Here is a 9,875-nt window from a genome sequence, read left to right on the forward strand (position 1 = left end):
CTCTCAGTCTCAAAGACTCTAATAAGTCCAGCCCTTAAAGTCAAACAATGTTTCTTTGTCCCTGTTTACATCACTCTTTGTTCAGGTCAGTGAAATATTTGTATTTATTTGACGCCAAAACCAAGTGATACGTTTTGACACATACTACATAATAATTTTGAGAAACACTTGTACATATCTTTTAAGGTTGGGAAAATGATGGCAATGTGATGTCAATATTTGGTTCATTAGAATGGACAAAGAAGAAAATGGAAAAAGGAAGTTGAAAGACGGATTGTGAAAGTAGAGAAGGGTTAGTGGTGGCAAAGAGGTGGAGAGAAAGCATTAAGAAAGGAGAAATTAAATGAGGAAGAAACTGTGAAAATGAAGTATTGACATGTGATTTCCCTGAGTCAGATATCCTGTGCAGCAGAGCCCAGCCGGAGACCTCTCCATGCTTTTTGACTTTCTTTCACAGCTAGTGAAGGGCCCAACAACTCCCTTGAGTTGCGTCATTATTGCACAACACAGTACTGCCTCGAGTACCTTATTGCTTAAATATGAGTATACCGGTTTCAAATTTAGCTGTAGCAACTGTTGTCGGTCTTCGGCAGGCAACAACATTTGTTTTTTACCGCTGAGGGCGCAGTGGTTGGAGCTCGTTATTGTGCTGGTTATAACTTGTGTCATGGTTTTAACTTTAGTCATGGTTAAAACTTTATAACAACAGTTAATAACCCACAACTAATGCTCTTTAACAGGGTAAAACACTACGACACAACAGTTTGTGACATAAACAATTTGTAACACTAATAATTGTACATTTATAAAATGACACCGCCAAACTGCATTCTGGGTAGAGCTCGCCCACTTTCACAACAAGAAGAAACTCCATCTCAGGAAGAGACAGACTCTTCCGGTCTGCTGGTTGGTTCCAATAGCGGTGTTATCAGATAGTACAGTGTATATTTCTCATGTCGAGGAGTAATGAGGAGTAATGAGGAGTAATCTGGTCTGACCAGGCCAACAACAATCAGGCCTATCATCGTCATCGTCATGTCGTCATCTTCATCATAGTTAGTGTCTCAACGCGATTATAAAACATCATCACCCCAAAGTCATGTTACGGTAATTATGCAATTTGAGTGAACTATTCCTTATCCTTACTCCCTCCACACAACATTGGACAACTATTCTCTCGCCTTGCAAGTTGTCCATATAGACCAGTAGTTTCTTTTGTAAACTGTCTCTTGGAACAGCTAATTTACAAAACATAGTGTAGGCCAGAGTGTGGTACTATTATAAAACTAATTACTTCACCTGGAGCAGATATTACTGGTCCTACACAGGTGGTGTCATGCATGAGTATAACATACATTCATGAGGCAAACACAGTTTTAACATTTATTTAAATAAATGACTTCAAAACTGAATTAGACCATGCATCCTTGTTCATGTTTCACTTTAAATTAAAAACACAAATCATCCTCTTCCACACATTAAAACCAATTAGATAAACTCAAAAGTGCAAAGTCCTAAAACTGAAAAAAAAAAAGGTTTTCAACAGCTGAACACTATTTTAGCATACCTCTTGAGATATATACAAATATCACCACAAATATTGAATATCATCATTCAAATAATTCAACAATATATTAAAAACGATGTGTTACAAAACAACAATATCTAGTTAACAATGAACACAAATATATACATTTTACAACATATCCATGAAAACCACAGTGACTCTCAACCCAGTGCTGGGTTTCTAAATAAGTGCTCATATTACAGTATTACAACACATAGTAGTAGTAGTACAATACATTTGTGCTATATGATTTTGTGCTATATGTAGCCAACAGTTTTAACGTCTGAATAGTGTCAACAAATGACTGTCAAATTCAATAAAGTTTAATTAATTAACATCTATAATATTTATTATTACAGATTTCCCATTTAACTGGAATAATTATAAATAATACATTATCTAACAATACATACAGACTATATAAATTAATTCAATAAATAAAATAAAGTCGTTTATTTTTCTGTGCCTTAATTTCGGATGCGAGTCGGTCCGTGTGCTTTGTCTCGTAGTGGCGCTTCACATCGCTGATTTTAATATCGCTGAACATGAGTCGCACTGCTCTTGAACTGATTGTGGGAATAATAAACATATAACAGTCTCTCCATTCTTGGTGAAAGGCTCTGGTTAAGCGGCCCACATTTCTCTTTTTGGAGCGCCGAGTGAAATAACTTCTCTGATTCACGTACTTTTTTCAACTATCTGATCTCTCTCCTGTCGCTCCATGTGTGTGAATATGGCACAAGAGTCGAGGGCGGGGCTTAACAGAATACACACATGTGATTGGTCGAGTGTGTGAGAGGATTTACAAGGCGTGTGTTTCCTGGACCGCTGAACGAGAGCCGCAAAGGCAGGAAAAGCTGCGCCGGTGAAATAGAAGCGATCCATCAACAGTTAATAATTCGGAAATAATAATTGGATTTCGGTCCAGGGTCCACAGACAACGGCGACTGGGTCCGGACCCGGACCGCCTGTGAGTGACCCATGCACTAATAAATAATGCGCACCAGGCACCAGCGGTGATTGAGAAGTGGGTATACACAATGCTGACTGAACAATAAGTGGGTATACGCCGTATACCTGCGTATACCCTGGACTACACCACTGCTTTCCGGGTCCCGTTCCCCTCCAGGGTCCCGTTCCCCTTCCCCAGCGTTTTTTTTGAATGAATGAATGAATGAATATATACTTTATTAATCCCCAAGGGGAAATTTAGTGTCGCGTAGCAGCCACACTGTAAGATTGTGATGTAAATTGACAGTGAAATTCTAACAGTAACCTACTGTATTGTGCTAATACAGTATAATGCTGTAAAAGTAAAAATATATTTTTAGATGTGTACAGATAAAGGTAGATCAGGACATTAGGAGTGATATGGAGGAATTACAAATACAACCAGGACCACTTCAGATATCTACAATGAAATGACAGATTATCTATGTTTATTTTGAAGTTCTCAAACAATGAGCACCCAGAGCGGAGTTTTGTAATTCCTCTGTCAATCTCGTCATTTTCTATTGGATTATAATGTCTTCCGTGTTAATACGTAAATCACTTTAGTTTGACCAGATTATGATAAAACATTTAGGTCCGCTGCTCGGTTCGTGCTCATCGCGGCAGCAGGAGAGCCGTTCCCTTAGTGCAGGTCTGGAGGAAACACAACCTCACAATATTACGATCTATATATTTTTTTTTTTACCACCGCCAGTTTTGGACTGTCCAGTGAATTTATTTTGTTTATTTTGCGGATGGTCGCTTCGGTTTAAGCTGAAATGACAACTGACAAGCAGAGCGGGGAAACTATTTCAAAGTTTGACAGCTTTTGGAAACTGCGCCGACAACGACTGGTTGGTTGGTTCAACATACACGCCCCCCAATCAGTTGATGGAATAATCGCTGTGAGACTGAGTTTATGAATGAACCGGAGAGCAATGAGTGTCTCCCTTACTACCTCAAGGTAAGCCCAGTTTCTCCATGTGGTAGGCATGCACGTTAGATAGCTAAGCCGTTAGCTGTTTAGTTAAAAAATAACAAGGGAGACAAGGCAGCAGTCTAGATTATTTAGTTATTTTATAATGTTCAGTTGTCAATTTTGTGGCCATGCATGTGTTACTAAATATGCCTTTGTAAGGCATATGAAAGTTCACCAAAACATCCCCCACATCAAATTTAAATGTGCTTCTCATGGTTGTAACCGTTCATTTGGCAAAGTTGTGGCTTTAAAATGTCACGTATATAGAGATCACCCAGGTCAGAGGGAGTCAAGATTAAGTGAAGAATGTTCTGGCATAAGGACATTAACGTTAGACGTTTTACTTTCATGCCAGTTTGAGTTCTGTACTGTCAAGTGTGACAGTTTGTCACGCTTATTTTCTCACCTGAAGACCCACATTAAAGAGGGAAGACCAGTCGTGTGTCCATTCAAACACTGTGGTAAAGTTTTTACTGTGATATCCACGTTTTCATCACACTTGTCAAGAACACATAAAAGTTGTGCCGTTGGTGATCCTTTCAGCCCGACAAGGTCAGGTAGAGATAATAGGGAGAATACTGTTGAGCAAGCAGGGTGCTCTCATGAACAAGCAGGGTGCTCTCATGAACAAGCAGGGTGCTCCCATGAACAAGCAGGGTGCTCCCATGAACAAGCAGGGTGCTCTCATGAACAAGCAGGGTGCTCTCATGAACAAGCAGGGTGCTCTCATGAACAAGCAGAGGTGGGGGCTTCCTATGTAAATGATGACATAGAGGGAGACCAGGCAGAAGTGTTTCCAGAAAGCACAGATGAGCCACTTTTCCTAAAGAACTTGGCTTTGTTTTACCTTAAACTTCAAGCTAAAGTGTTGCTCCCATCTACAGTTATTCAGAGCATTATTGAAGATGTCCAGGCAGTGCATGACATAAGTCAGTCTCATCTGTTACATAAACTGAGTGAAAAGTTGGCAACTTTAGGGATTCCTGATGGTGATGTTAAGAATGTATTAGATGCCTTGAAATCCGATGATCTATTTCGGGCTTGCAACACTGGTACTCTGAAAACGGATCAAAGAAGAAAAACGTTTTTTAAAAATGAGTTCAGATATGTTGAACCAGTGCCTTTGTATCTTGGGCAGAATGAATCTGGAAAGGAATGCTTTGTTCAGTATGTACCTGTTAAAGAAACGTGTCAGTTACTTCTTCAGTGTGACTCAGTCAGACAGCAAGTTAATTCACACAAACAGCAGATGCGGTCTTGTGATGGACCAAAAGACATTTTGGAGGATGTATGGGATGGTAGTAATATGGCAAGTAATCCGCTGTTTCAATCAGATGATAAGGCCTTGGGTTTGATCCTGTATCAGGATGCATTTGAAGTGGCCAACCCACTTGGCTCAGGCAAAAAGAAGCATAGAGTTCTTGCAGTGTATGTTAGTCTTGCAGATATAGCACCTCATAACAGGTCGAGTGTTGAACAAATGCAACTAGCTCTATTATGTCGGGAGCAGGATTACAAGTACTTTGGCCAAGAAAAAATATTCAGTACACTTGTTACAGATCTCAGAGATCTAGAGGATAATGGCATAGCCACACTTGATGGGCAGGTGAAAGGCACTCTGTGTGCTATTGCTGGAGATAATCTGGGATCACACAACATCAGTGGTTTCCTCGAAAACTTCAGCAGGAGTACTCACTTTTGCAGATTTTGTGACATAGATCGTGCAACATTTATTTCCACACCACTGGAAAGGTCCTCTCCAAGAACAGTTGAGTCCTATAAAAATAATGTCCAGCAGATTATTACAAACAATCTAGAATCATCTGTTGGTATTAAATCTGATTCCAAGTTAAATTAACTTACTTTTTTTCATGTTTGTAACCCTGGTTTACCGCCTTGCTTGGGCCATGACCTTTTTGAAGGCATTGTATCACATGACCTGGCATTGTATATCAGCCATCTCATTAAACAGAAGGAGTTCACTTACCTGCAATTAAATCAGCGCATAAATCATTTCCGATATCTTGGTAATGATGCAAATAACAAACCATGTGTTGTTAATCCAGAAAGTGAAAAGTTAAGCGGGCATGCTGTCCAGAATTGGACGCTACTCAGAGTCCTGCCAATCTTAATAGGGGACTAGATTCATTGCCCAGTTGAAAATGAAGTGTGGCAACTGGTGTTGCAGCTTAGACACATTGTCGAGCTAATTTGTGCACCTGCCATCACCATGGGCCAGATAGCTTACTTGAAAGTACTGATAGAGGAGTACATTGTCAGTAGACAAGAGACTGTCCCCAGTCATCCATTAAGGCCAAAGCACCATTATGTGTTGCATTATCCAGACCTAATTATACGCTTCGGCCCACTTATTCGCTTGTGGACCCTACGGTTTGAAAGCAAGCACACGTATTTTAAACAGTGTGCTCGGAAATTGCACAACTTTAAGAACTTGTGCTCCACTCTGAGTGAAAGACATCAGTTACTACAAGCTTACTTAAGCGCTGGCGCTGTGTTCCCACCACCTGTAGTCATTGAAAAAAGTACAGATTTCTATGTAAATGACTACAACGAAAAGATAAAACAATCCGTTGCACACCTTAGTGTGCTACCATCTGACACGGTCTCTGCCCACGAAGTTCAAGTAAAAGGTACACTTTATAAAAAAAAACATGTGTGTTGTGTTGGAAGAAAATGATGAGGGACTGATCTTTGGTAAGATTAGGCTGATTCTGATTAACAAAAGTACTCTGGTATATTTTGTAACTGAAAAATGCCAATCGGTCTTTCTAATAGACCAAGGGGTGCATTGTATATCCAGTACAGAGAATACAACGGCACAATATGTTTGTATTGCACAGGAAGCTCTAAAAGACTATTACCCTTTGCCAGAATATAGTATGCTGGGCTTGTCTGTACTTGCATTGCACCATTCTATCCTATCCCATCGCTAGCGCAATGTCTGACGACATCCATGAAAGGGTCCGGGAGATCATCCTGGCCACACTCCCGAGTCTCCCTGAAGATAACATAAAGTTATTGGTCGAAAAGCTGTTACTGCAGGGAGTAGAAAGCAGAGAAGACCTGAAATATGTACGAGAGGAGGACATGGTGGACTTTATCAGGCCTATCCAGTGTAGGAAACTCCTTGATTGCTGGAATTTACAAGGTAATTACCTTATATAATTCAGTTGATGCCGGTAATGTACGTGTTATTTTGCTCACCAATGAAAAATAAACAATTGGTGAGAATAAGATTTTGTGTTCTTCTTTTTTTCAGATCCAATAAGTAGTGCTGTGACCCCACCTCAGCCGCTGTCCTCAAGCAACTCACCAAGGCCTTCGTGTTCCAGTAGCCCCATGTCCTCTCCTCAACCATATCCACACACACATATACATAGAAACTGGCCTGAAACCTTTCAGGTGGACTGGAACAAAATGCCCCCAGATTTGCTCTCTAGTATTATGAGTGGTAAGAGACCCTCCCCATCTGATAGACGGCAGTTTGTAAGAATGTTAGTAGATGAAATTAGAAAGTATGAAGCTAACCCCACAAGAGCTAAATGCGTCATCGTCACCAGAAATGTGGTAATACAATATCCCAAATCCTTTGCTGATACCATGGACGATGGCAAGACCATGATAGGTGGAGGCTATGACTCACTATTAAGCCAGGTTAAAGTACGCATAGAGCACTTGAACAGAAACAACACCCTTGCTCGACTTAGAGCATCAAAGGATGCCACAGCGGCTATCCCAGCCCGAGGACCGGCAGACAGCTATGGGTGCACAAGATGGCAGCCAGAGCTACCGCCTGAGGAAACTGACGAGAGTCTTGAAGGATTTAGACAAAAGATGACAAATATCTTTCAACATGAAGGTTTGGCGGGTGATCAAAGGGAAGAAATACACCATTTGATGAAGATAACATATTCGCTGCAACGCAAATCAATTAATGCAACACCAGCCGCCCCTCTGGAGGACATTAAAAGTCAGTGGCCCTACCTGTTTTTGCCGAGGAGCATGTGTGCGCACTTCGAGCTCCTCACAGACATTAAGCTCTTGCGAATAATGGAGGCATTTCCAGAACACCAGGGCAGAATGATCTCGGAATACTTCAAGGCAAAGCCAAGCAACAATAAAGTAAAGAAGGTTCTCTCCCAAGAAAATGGTATTACATTCTCTTATATTCTGGATTTACTAATGGCACACTTCAAAGAGCAGAGAGATGGCCTCATCCTACAGGCAGATGTGAGTATAATTGATGTAGTCAACTTTATTTCAGATAAGCCTTTAAAGATATTTAAATATATTTTTTAAATAGTTTTCTTAGAAGTGAAATTGATGCCAGTCATAGTTAAAACATTGCTGGATTGTATTAACATACACTTATAACTGCAATGCTATTTTTGTCTCCTATACAGGTGTCAGACACAGCAGCAACTGTGAAGACATCCCTTGCCCCCCCTGATAGCCCTCGGTTCATCATTCTCGGTAAGCACTAAGCCCATCAGTTATAGTGAGTTCAGTTGTGGTGAGTTTTTATTCTTAAATACTGTATACAATACACACACCTTTACATTTCTGTAAGTAAATACTAACTCAGAAATGGCTTAGAAATAGCTTAGAATACACAAATTGAAATCGTTAATAAACAGTTGTCTCTATAATAGAGACACAGTAGGTTATATGATAATATTTAGTAAATTGGTGATTATTTATCTAAAGATGCATCTATTAAGAGACAGTCACTACGTTTTATGCAACTGTATGTGCAATGAAGAGTTGGTGACACTGCTACAAACCTGGATACATCAAAAGACCACGCAGTGGACATTCCACACAGCATTAACAATCCTGATATCGGAACCCTACGTTGTTTTGAAATATGTTCATGTCAGTTGGAAATGTCAGTACAATACAAAAAAATATATAGCAGTATGTTGCCACCTTATAATATGTGAAATGGTCAATTCGACGTTCAGTTTAACTCCGTTTGCATTTTGTTTAAGGTCCAATGATTCCTGACCAGCCTTGGATGGTTAGCATCGAGGGCCAAGTGGTGTGCGAAGGAGCATCATTTGTTTTGGGGCTTGCTGTTGTCTTTGCATGCTACTACAACTTCAACCTCCAATATCAGGATGAGGCTGCCTGCACACTAGAATTCATACAGAGGTAAGTTTCAGGGGTGCTTTGTAATTATATTTTGCTCTAGCCTGGCTCACATATAGCTTTGGTTCCCATCTGTAGATATGCACTTTTTAATGTTACAGTAGGCTGGGCAATATGGACAAAAATTCATATCATGGTATTTTGTAAGATTTAACACATTCATTCATTCATTCATTGACACCAAAAAGGATAGTAATGACACTCTCTCTTCAGCATGCAACAAAATATAACATTCACAGCTGACAACACCAGTCTGAACTACTTAAATGTCAGGGATAGAACTTCACTCATGGTTTTAAAAAGATTACACCGCCAAACTGCATGTTGGGTAAAGCCCGCCCACTCAGTCACACAGGAAGAGACAGACAAGTCTCCTGTGCGACTGAGTGGGCGGGCTTTACCCAACATGCAATTTGGCGGTGTAATTTTTTTTTACACCATAACTAAAGGTCTATCCCTGAGACACGTAGCTCTGACCGCTGCGCCGCCCTCAGCTGTAAACTGTGAACATAAAATGTTGCTGCTTGCTAAAGAGGCCCTACTAGTGTGTACATATATATACACCGCGACTGTAATAGAGACGCGTACTTATGTACAAGAATTGTCAGGTTATCGAAAACCTTTAATGTTATTTGCACATTCCAACGATGTGACACTTATAAAAACCTAAGAAAAGTAAGTATTAGCAATAAATATAGCACCACTTTTCCATATATCTACTCTAATATGCATTATAAACATAAAGTAGGAAAAATAACGATTATGCTAACAATATGTGGTGGCCATTAACAATAGTTTTGAAGTGGTTTGACTCACGTTTATTTATTTTTGTTCTACCTTGCCATCCTTTCCAGAAGCTGTGTTAGAATCAACCCAGAGGGACAAAGGCACGTCAGGGAAAGGTGTCCAGCAAGAAGAGCGGGAGAACGGTCCAAAAGAAAGTGACATCCCTGAATCCGCATGTGTGCACCCTCTTGATGAAGCTCATGGATTTCGAGTGGGACTTTGTATGAGTTTGTCACGACCCTAACTCTGTCCATGGAGCACACACACACACACGCACACACACCCTTCATATATATGACGGTCTCACTCATTCACATTGCTATTTGTAAGGGCTATTTTTATATTTATTTTTATTTAATTATCTTAACAATGTCCAACCAG

At 40.2% G+C, this 9,875-nt stretch overlaps 1 long non-coding RNA gene across 1 annotated transcript; it reads left to right on the top strand.

The window, feature by feature from the left end:
- Positions 1-7,977: 7,977 nt before the first annotated feature.
- On the top strand, positions 7,978-9,641 carry LOC306734717. The gene is made up of 3 exons (XR_013770970.1): positions 7,978-8,030; positions 8,549-8,711; positions 9,563-9,641. It is a non-coding gene; the product is annotated as an uncharacterized lncRNA (long non-coding RNA).
- The last annotated feature ends 234 nt before the right edge of the window (positions 9,642-9,875 follow it).

The sequence above is a fragment of the Taurulus bubalis genome (genome assembly GCF_910589615.1).
Source record: "Taurulus bubalis genome assembly, chromosome: 3".
Lineage (NCBI taxonomy): Eukaryota > Metazoa > Chordata > Actinopteri > Perciformes > Cottidae > Taurulus > Taurulus bubalis.